This window comes from Argopecten irradians, chromosome 1, assembly GCF_041381155.1.
Source record: "Argopecten irradians isolate NY chromosome 1, Ai_NY, whole genome shotgun sequence".
NCBI classification, from domain to species: domain Eukaryota; kingdom Metazoa; phylum Mollusca; class Bivalvia; order Pectinida; family Pectinidae; genus Argopecten; species Argopecten irradians.
This window is the reverse complement of record NC_091134.1, coordinates 73,146,807-73,158,129: the sequence shown is the minus strand read 5'-3', so window position 1 is coordinate 73,158,129 and position 11,323 is coordinate 73,146,807. Positions and strand designations below refer to the sequence as shown.

General features: G+C 37.0%; 1 long non-coding RNA gene across 1 annotated transcript; it reads right to left on the bottom strand.

The window, feature by feature from the left end:
* Positions 1 to 1,158: 1,158 nt before the first annotated feature.
* On the bottom strand, positions 1,159 to 9,132 carry LOC138307635 (uncharacterized). Its single transcript, XR_011206026.1, has 3 exons — positions 9,001 to 9,132; positions 8,537 to 8,654; positions 1,159 to 1,209 (listed from the first exon to the last, which is right to left on the bottom strand). It is a non-coding gene; the product is annotated as an uncharacterized lncRNA (long non-coding RNA).
* Positions 9,133 to 11,323: the final 2,191 nt, after the last annotated feature.

The window sequence follows — 11,323 nt, the reverse complement described above, 5'->3', positions numbered from 1 at the left end:
ATCACCTGTACATAGATCATTGACTATAGTAAACTGACCTGAAGACATATGTAGGAAATCCTCAGGTAGTTCTCCTACCATCACCTGTACATAGATCATTGACTATAGTAAACTGACCTGAAGACATATGTAGGAAATCCTCCGGTAGTTCTCCTACCATCACCTGTACATAGATCATTGACTATAGTAAACTGACCTGAAGACATATGTAGGAAAATCCTCGTAGTTCTCCTACCATCACCTGTACATAGATCATTGACTATAGAAAATTGACCTGAAGACATATGTAGGAAATCCTCAGGTAGTTCTCCTACCATCACCTGTACATAGATATATCATTGACTATAGTAAACTGACCTGAAGACATATGTAGGAAATCCTTGGGTAGTTCTCCTACCATCACCTTTACATAGATCATTGACTATAGAAAATTGACCTGAAGACATATGTAGGAAATCCTCAGGTAGTTCTCCTACCATCACCTGTACATAGATAGATCATTGACTATAGTAAACTGACCTGAAGACATACATAGGAAATCCTTGGGTAGTTCTCCTACCATCACCTGTACATAGATCATTGACTATAGTAAACTGACCTGAAGACATATGTAGGAAATCCTCCGGTAGTTCTCCTACCATCACCTGTACATAGATCATTGACTATAGTAAACTGACCTGAAGACATATGTAGGAAATCCTCAGGTAGTTCTCCTACCATCACCTGTACATAGATCATTGACTATAGTAAACTGACCTGAAGACATATGTAGGAAATCCTCCGGTAGTTCTCCTACCATCACCTGTACATAGATAGATCATTGACTATAGTAAACTGACCTGAAGACATATGTAGGAAATCCTTGGGTAGTTCTCCTACCATCACCTGTACATAGATCATTGACTATAGTAAACTGACCTGAAGACATATGTAGGAAATCCTTGGGTAGTTCTCCTACCATCACCTGTACATAGATATATCATTGACTATAGTAAACTGACCTGAAGACATATGTAGGAAATCCTTGGGTAGTTCTCCTACCATCACCTTTACATAGATCATTGACTATAGAAAATTGACCTGAAGACATATGTAGGAAATCCTCAGGTAGTTCTCCTACCATCACCTGTACATAGATAGATCATTGACTATAGTAAACTGACCTGAAGACATACGTAGGAAATCCTCAGGTAGTTCTCCTACCATCACCTGTACATAGATCATTAACTATAGTAAACTGACCTGAAGACATATGTAGGAAATCCTCCGGTAGTTCTCCTACCATCACCTGTACATAGATAGATCATTGACTATAGTAAACTGACCTGAAGACATACATAGGTAATCCTCGGGTAGTTCTCCTACCATCACCTGTACATAGATCGATCATTGACTATAGTAAACTGACCTGAAGACATACGGTATGTAGGAAATCCTCCGGTAGTTCTCCTACCATCACCTGTACATTGATAGATCATTGACTATAGTAAACTGACCTGAAGACATATATACGTAGGAAATCCTCTGGTAGTTTTCCTACCATCACCTGTACATAGATCATTGACTATAGTAAACTGACCTGAAGACATATGTAGGAAATCCTCAGGTAGTTCTCCTACCATCACCTGTACATAGATCATTGACTATAGTAAACTGACCTGAAGACATATGTAGGAAATCCTCAGGTAGTTCTCCTACCATCACCTGTACATAGATCATTGACTATAGTAAACTGACCTGAAGACATATGTAGGAAATCCTCGGGTAGTTCTCCTACCATCACCTGTACATAGATAGATCATTGACTATAGTAAACTGACCTGAAGACATACGGTATGTAGGAAATCCTCCGGTAGTTCTCCCATCTCCTACCATCACCTGTACATAGATAGATCATTGACTATAGTAAACTGACCTGAAGACATATGTAGGAAATCCTCTGGTAGTTCTCCTACCATCACCTGTACATAGATCATTGACTATAGAAAATTGACCTGAAGACATATGTAGGAAATCCTCAGGTAGTTCTCCTACCATCACCTGTACATAGATAGATCATTGACTATAGTAAACTGACCTGAAGACATACGTAGGAAATCCTCTGGTAGTTCTCCTACCATCACCTGTACATGATGATCATTGACTATAGTAAACTGACCTGAAGACATGTAAAATCCTCGGTAGTTCTCCTACCATCACCTGTACATAGATCATTGACTATAGTAAACTGACCTGAAGACATAGTAGGAAATCCTGGTAGTTCTCCTACCATCACCTGTACATAGATCATTACTATAGTAAACTGACCTGAAGACATATGTAGGAAATCCTCGGTAGTTCTCCTACCATCACCTGTACATAGATAGATCATTGACTATAGTAAACTGACCTGAAGACATACGTAGGAAATCCTCTGGTAGTTTCCCTACCATCACCTGTACATAGATCATTGACTATAGTAAAACTGACCTGAAGACATATGTAGGAAATCCTCCGGTAGTTCTCCTACCATCACCTGTACATAGATCATTGACTATAGTAAACTGACCTGAAGACATATGTAGGAAATCCTCCGGTAGTTCTCCTACCATCACCTGTACATAGATCATTGACTATAGTAAACTGACCTGAAGACATACGTAGGAAATCCTCCGGTAGTTCTCCTACCATCACCTGTACATAGATAGATCATTGACTATAGTAAACTGACCTGAAGACATATGTAGGAAATCCTCAGGTAGTTCTCCTACCATCACCTGTACATAGATCATTGACTATAGTAAACTGACCTGAAGACATATGTAGGAAATCCTCCGGTAGTTCTCCTACCATCACCTGTACATAGATCATTCATGACTATAGTAAACTGACCTGAAGACATATGTAGGAAATCCTCCGGTAGTTCTCCTACCATCACCTGTACATAGATCATTGACTATAGTAAACTGACCTGAAGACATACGTAGGAAATCCTCGGTAGTTCTCCTACCATCACCTGTACATAGATCATTGACTATAGTAAACTGACCTGAAGACATATGTAGGAAATCCTCAGGTAGTTCTCCTACCATCACCTGTACATAGATAGATCATTGACTATAGTAAACTGACCTGAAGACATACATAGGAAATCCTTGGGTAGTTCTCCTACCATCACCTGTACATAGATCATTAACTATAGTAAACTGACCTGAAGACATATGTAGGAAATCCTCGGTAGTTCTCCTACCATCACCTGTACATAGATCATCATTGACTATAAGTAAACTGACCTGAAGACATACATAGGAAATCCTTGGGTAGTTCTCCTACCATCACCTGTACATAGATCATTAACTATAGTAAACTGACCTGAAGACATATGTAGGAAATCCTCCGGTAGTTCTCCCACCATCACCTGTACGTAGATAGATCATTGACTATAGTAAACTGACCTGAAGACATACATAGGTAATCCTCGGGTAGTTCTCCTACCATCACCTGTACATAGATCGATCATTGACTATAGTAAACTGACCTGAAGACATACGGTATGTAGGAAATCCTCCGGTAGTTCTCCTACCATCACCTGTACATAGATAGATCATTGACTATAGTAAACTGACCTGAAGACATATGTAGGAAATCCTCAGGTAGTTCTCCTACCATCACATGTACATAGATCATTAACTATAGTAAACTGACCTGAAGACATATGTAGGAAATCCTCGGGTAGTTCTCCTACCATCACCTGTACATAGATAGATCATTGACTATAGTAAACTGACCTGAAGACATACGGTATGTAGGAAATCCTCCGGTAGTTCTCCTACCATCACCTGTACATTGATAGATCATTGACTATAGTAAACTGACCTGAAGACATATGTAGGAAATCCTCAGGTAGTTCTCCTACCATCACATGTACATAGATCATTAACTATAGTAAACTGACCTGAAGACATATGTAGGAAATCCTCTGGTAGTTCTCCTACCATCACCTGTACATAGATCATTGACTATAGTAAACTGACCTGAATACATACGTAGGAAATCCTCTGGTAGTTTTCCTACCATCACCTGTACATAGATCATTAACTATAGTAAACTGACCTGAAGACATATGTAGGAAATCCTCAGGTAGTTCTCCTACCATCACCTGTACATAGATAGATCATTGACTATAGTAAACTGACCTGAAGACATATGTAGGAAATCCTCAGGTAGTTCTCCTACCATCACCTGTACATAGATCATTAACTATAGTAAACTGACCTGAAGACATATATACGTAGGAAATCCTCCGGTAGTTCTCCTACCATCACCTGTACATAGATCATTGACTATAGTAAACTGACCTGAAGACATATGTAGGAAATCCTCAGGTAGTTCTCCTACCATCACCTGTACATAGATCATTGACTATAGTAAACTGACCTGAAGACATATGTAGGAAATCCTCAGGTAGTTCTCCTACCATCACCTGTACATAGATAGATCATTGACTATAGTAAACTGACCTGAAGACATATGTAGGAAATCCTCAGGTAGTTCTCCTACCATCACCTGTACATAGATAGATCATTGACTATAGTAAACTGACCTGAAGACATATGTAGGAAATCCTTGGGTAGTTCTCCTACCATCACCTGTACATAGATCATTGACTATAGTAAACTGACCTGAAGACATATGTAGGAAATCCTTGGGTAGTTCTCCTACCATCACCTGTACATAGATCATTGACTATAGTAAACTGACCTGAAGACATATGTAGGAAATCCTCAGGTAGTTCTCCTACCATCACCTGTACATAGATAGATCATTGACTATAGTAAACTGACCTGAAGACATACGGTATGTAGGAAATCCTCCGGTAGTTCTCCTACCATCACCTGTACATATAGATCATTGACTATAGTAAACTGACCTGAAGACATACGTAGGAAATCCTCTGGTAGTTTTCCTACCATCACCTGTACATAGATCATTGACTATAGTAAACTGACCTGAAGACATATGTAGGAAATCCTTGGGTAGTTCTCCTACCATCACCTGTACATAGATCATTGACTATAGAAAATTGACCTGAAGACATATGTAGGAAATCCTCAGGTAGTTCTCCTACCATCACCTGTACATAGATAGATCATTGACTATAGTAAACTGACCTGAAGACATATGTAGGAAATCCTCAGGTAGTTCTCCTACCATCACCTGTACATAGATCATTGACTATAGTAAACTGACCTGAAGACATATGTAGGAAATCCTCAGGTAGTTCTCCTACCATCACCTGTACATAGATAGATCATTGACTATAGTAAACTGACCTGAATACATACGTAGGAAATCCTCTGGTAGTTTTCCTACCATCACCTGTACATAGATAATTAACTATAGTAAACTGACCTGAAGACATATGTAGGAAATCCTCGGGTAGTTCTCCTACCATCACCTGTACATAGATCATTGACTATAGTAAACTGACCTGAAGACATATGTAGGAAATCCTCGGGTAGTTCTCCTACCATCACCTGTACATAGATCATTGACTACAGTAAACTGACCTGAAGACAAACGTAAGAAATCCTCCGGTAGTTCTCCTACCATCACCTGTACATAGATAGATCATTGAATATAGTATACTGACCTGAAGACATATATACGTAGGAAATCCTCCGGTAGTTCTCCTACCATCACCTGTACATAGATCATTGACTATAGTAAACTGACCTGAAGACATATGTAGGAAATCCTCCGGTAGTTCTCCTACCATCACCTGTACATAGATCATTGACTATAGTAAACTGACCTGAAGACATACGTAGGAAATCCTCCGGTAGTTCTCCTACCATCACCTGTACATAGATCATTGACTATAGTAAACTGACCTGAAGACATATGTAGGAAATCCTCCGGTAGTTCTCCTACCATCACCTGTACATAGATCATTGACTATAGTAAACTGACCTGAAGACATACGTAGGAAATCCTCCGGTAGTTCTCCTACCATCACCTGTACATAGATCATTAACTATAGTAAACTGACCTGAAGACATATGTAGGAAATCCTCGGGTAGTTCTCCTACCATCACCTGTACATAGATCATTAACTATAGTAAACTGACCTGAAGACATACGTAGGAAATCCTCCGGTAGTTCTCCTACCATCACCTGTACATAGATAGATCATTGACTATAGTAAACTGACCTGAAGACATACGTAGGAAATCCTCCGGTAGTTCTCCTACCATCACCTGTACATAGATAGATCATTGACTATAGTAAACTGACCTGAAGACATATGTAGGAAATCCTCAGGTAGTTCTCCTACCATCACCTGTACATAGATCATTGACTATAGAAAATTGACCTGAAGACATATGTAGGAAATCCTCCGGTAGTTCTCCTACCATCACCTGTACATAGATCATTAAGTATAGTAAACTGACCTGAAGACATATGTAGGAAATCCTCCGGTAGTTCTCCTACCATCACCTGTACATAGATAGATCATTGACTATAGTCTACTGACCTGAAGACATATGTAGGAAATCCTCTGGTAGTTCTCCTACCATCACCTGTACATAGATCATTGACTACAGTAAACTGACCTGAAGACATATGTAGGAAATCCTCCGGTAGTTCTCCTACCATCACCTGTACATAGATCATTGACTATAGTAAACTGACCTGAAGACATATGTAGGAAATCCTCCGGTAGTTCTCCTACCATCACCTGTACATAGATCATTGACTATAGTAAACTGACCTGAAGACATATGTAGGAAATCCTCCGGTAGTTCTCCTACCATCACCTGTACATAGATCATTGACTACAGTAAACTGACCTGAAGACATACGTAGGAAATCCTTGGGTAGTTCTCCTACCATCACCTGTACATAGATCATTAACTATAGTAAACTGACCTGAAGACATATGTAGGAAATCCTCGGGTTGTTCTCCTACCATCACCTGTACATAGATCATTAACTATAGTAAACTGACCTGAAGACATACGTAGGAAATCCTCGGGTAGTTCTCCTACCATCACCTGTACATAGATCATTAACTATAGTAAACTGACCTGAAGACATACGTAGGAAATCCTCCGGTAGTTCTCCTACCATCACCTGTACATTGATAGATCATTGACTATAGTAAACTGACCTGAATACATACGTAGGAAATCCTCTGGTAGTTTTCCTACCATCACCTGTACATAGATCATTAACTATAGTAAACTGACCTGAAGACATATGTAGGAAATCCTCCGGTAGTTCTCCTACCATCACCTGTACATAGATCATTGACTATAGTAAACTGACCTGAAGACATATGTAGGAAATCCTCCGGTAGTTCTCCTACCATCACCTGTACATAGATAGATCATTGACTATAGTAAACTGACCTGAAGACATACGTAGGAAATCCTTGGGTAGTTCTCCTACCATCACCTGTACATAGATCATTGACTATAGTAAACTGACCTGAAGACATATGTAGGAAATCCTTGGGTAGTTCTCCTACCATCACCTGTACATAGATCATTAACTATAGTAAACTGACCTGAAGACATAAGTAGGAAAGTAAGGAAGGAAAGGGAAGTTACTCTGGCAAACCAGAATTGTATCTCCATTATTAATCGATTAGTGCCGCCATCCTGTGATTATGACATCATCATTTGACTTGAATTTCGTAATGTCATAATCATCGTAAGATTAGACTAATCGACGATAAATTGTACTTTACCCATGTCGTTTTGAGATCTCGACCCCCATATTTGAGTTTGGATTTGTTATTAAAAATAGATAAAAATGCTTTAAAATGACATTTTCCCCAAAAAATAGATGCATTTTACCTTGTGAAAAAAATTCTGAAGTAACAAAAGCTTCTACTGCACAAATTATAAATTGTACTTTATTTTGGCATATATTAATGCAATTTTTTAAGTATAGCAAAAGTTGAGATTTCAGCAATTCAACAAATCCATACTCCAATTGCGCTATAATAGGCTAGTTTGCATATAATACGCATGTTGGAAGTTTCCCCGACCTGCTGAAGGGTCAACAAATATTCGTACAGTATTCATTTTCTAATTTACAGGATCAGGACCCCAAAAACTACATTATATGTTTGGTCCAGCAGTTTGTCCTTAACTGCTTAATACAATCAGGGGTACTTTGCACGCTGGAAAAATCAAAGACTTAAATAGACTTAATTTAGGACCTAACTTTATATACTTTAGGGTAATGCTAGACCTACTGCATCTCTGTACAATATGTACATTATTGTAGTTAAAGTACACTGGTAACTTATAAAATATGGTTGTTACAATTCATTCGAACGTCGACGTCCCACCCATTGCTAGTGTAGCGGGATCAGTGACCAGCTGGTAGCCCAGCGGTAAGAGCATTCGGCAAGGCCTAGTGTTCGGAGGTCCCGGGTTCGAATCCCGGTCTGGCCGCTGTTACATTTTCTCCTCTCCTGTTACACTATCTAACATAATTATGCATTAATTCAGCAGTATCCTTGCTGTACATAATAATATACCTGATTTCTGCGACTGGACTGTGCTTGCTGGTCTGTAGCTGCCATCCTGGCTCACAGTTACTCCAACCCTGTTATTGTTCGTCTTGTTTTGGAATGACGCACTGTCATGAGTTGCTTCCTGCAAGGGAGACGACCCAGAGTTAGTAATCTGCAAAGACGATTCGACCCCAATCTCGGTACGTAAAACTCTTTCGTCCCACATCACAAATTACTAATTAGCATGTATTTTCTACATGTTTAAAGTTATACGAGCCGTAACTGGGCGAAAATTTTGACATGTTATTTTTTCTTCATTAATCTAGTGAAAACCATACTTAGTAAGGTTTGATGAATTAAGCTGTAAAAAACATTCAAATGACTTATTCAAATACTTTATAAATATTTAGTTACAACACAGAAATTATGTACTTTAAAACTGTTAGTGTTTATGTCTTATGTATGTTTAGATGGATATATAACGTTACCTGCAGAAATCATTTTAAAATAGCTATATTACACTGTAGATCACGATTTGGCTTCATGGTCTGATCTACAATGTATGTTTCTGTCATCCGTAACGCTCTCTAAGGATTAACTTGAATAGATTTTATTATGTTCATAACATAAAAAAAATCCATTCAAATTAATCCTTATAATTCAATTTACTAAAGGTAATCTCTTCAATATTCAAAATTCATTTTGGGACTCGTTTGTCTATGAAATCATTACGCCATAATCTCAGCCAATCAGAAGCAACGTAACAAACGGCGACGCTATATTTTCCTATATGGACTGATATAGTAAATTTTTAAGCCAAAGCAAGATTGAATTATTGATAAATAACCTCCATAATAACTAAAATAACTGAACTGTGTTATATTGTATAGAGATTGATGGTGCAACTATAACATACTCGTCGTATTATTCAATAATAGATTGTCTAATACAATTTAGTAATTCTTTTCATGGACTGTATACTATATATTACATACAATGTATCTATATTATTGATATTATTTGAAACAAAACCACACGGTGTTTAGACTGGTACACGTTAATGTACTAATTACTGGCTGTTAATAGGACGTTAAAATAATCAAACAATAATTAGCCGTCACGGCATGCTAGCTATATACCTATCACTCTTGTTAGTTGTTTGGGTAAACTATTTACTACTATCATTAATGAAAGACTAAATAACTATGCCAATAGCATTGAACTTATACTTGAAAACCAAGCCGGATTTCGAAAGCAATACTCTACCTTAGATCACATATTTTCGTTATATTCTTTAATTGAGCTGTCAAAGCAATTTAAACAATGTATGTATTGTGCTTTTATAGATTTCGAAAAAGCCTTTGACAGTGTCTGGAGATTAGGTCTATGGAACAAATTAATATCAAGTGGTATAAATGGAAAGTGTTTTAATGTAATATTAAATATGTATAATGACATTAAAGCTAATGTCGTTAAAGGTAAATCAGTTTCTAACATATTTAATTGTAACTCTGGAGTGAGACAAGGAGAAAACTTATCCCCATTTTTATTTTCAATATTTTTAAACGATTTAGAAGATTTTTTAAAATCACATGATTGTAAAGGTTTGTCAGCTTTATCTGGGAAACTTGAGAATGAATTACAAGTTTACCTTAAATTGTATGTCTTACTGTATGCTGACGATACTATATTACTTGCAGACTCTGCTGAAGATTTACAAAAGCAACTTAATGTATTTTATAATTATTCCAAGCTATGGCACCTTAAAGTTAACATCGATAAGACGAAAGTTATGGTTTTTGGTAGAGGGAATCTATCTCGAGATATAAGGTTCACTTTTAATGGTAACAACGTGGAAATTGTGAAAAATTTCAAATATCTTGGTGTTTATTTCACCAAAAATGGCTTCACGCAGTTTAATGTTAAGAAATTATATGAAAAGGGTATAAAAGCGATGTATGGTGCCATTGCTAAATGTAGGAGTCATAATCTATCTATTGATTGTAATTTAGATATTTTTGATAAAGCTATAAAACCTATTATACGGTTGTGAGGTTTGGGGATTTTGTGATTATAAACTTTTAGAACGTCTCCACCTTAAATTTTGTAAACATATTCTTAAGTTGAAAACATCAACACCCAACTTCATGGTATACGGGGAACTTGGTAGATTCCCATTATCTATCAGTATTAAAGTTCGCATGATTGGCTATTGGGCAAGGATGATAGAATCATCACATATCAAGCTTAATTTTAAACTGTTCCAGATTACTAATAATTATAATACACAGTGGTTAAAATGTATTAAAAGTATCTTTTTGAAGAATGTAATCTTGTCAATGTTTTCGAGAGAAGGGAATTCACTAGTTCACATTGTTTGAAAAAAGTTATTTTCCATGCCCTCAAAAGTAATTTTATATATAGTTGGAAAAATGATGTTTTCAACTCTCCGAAAGGTACCAATTATAGAATTTATAAGCATGATATGATTTTTGAAAACTATTTGATTGTTCTTCCTCCACGTCTGGCGAAGGCTTATTGTAAATTTAGAACATGTAATGTAAAACTAGCGGTTGAATGTGGCAGATGGATTAATATACCAAGACAACAACGATTTTGTAACATGTGTAACTTAAACGAAATTGGAGATGAGTTCCATTATTTATTTAACTGTACTGATGATCATTTAGTATCCAATAGAAAGAAATTTATGTCTAGATATTATTATGAAAGACCAAATACTTTTAAATTTGAAACTCTTTTTAATTATGTAGTTAACAATGAACTTATTTCACTTATAAAATTTATAAT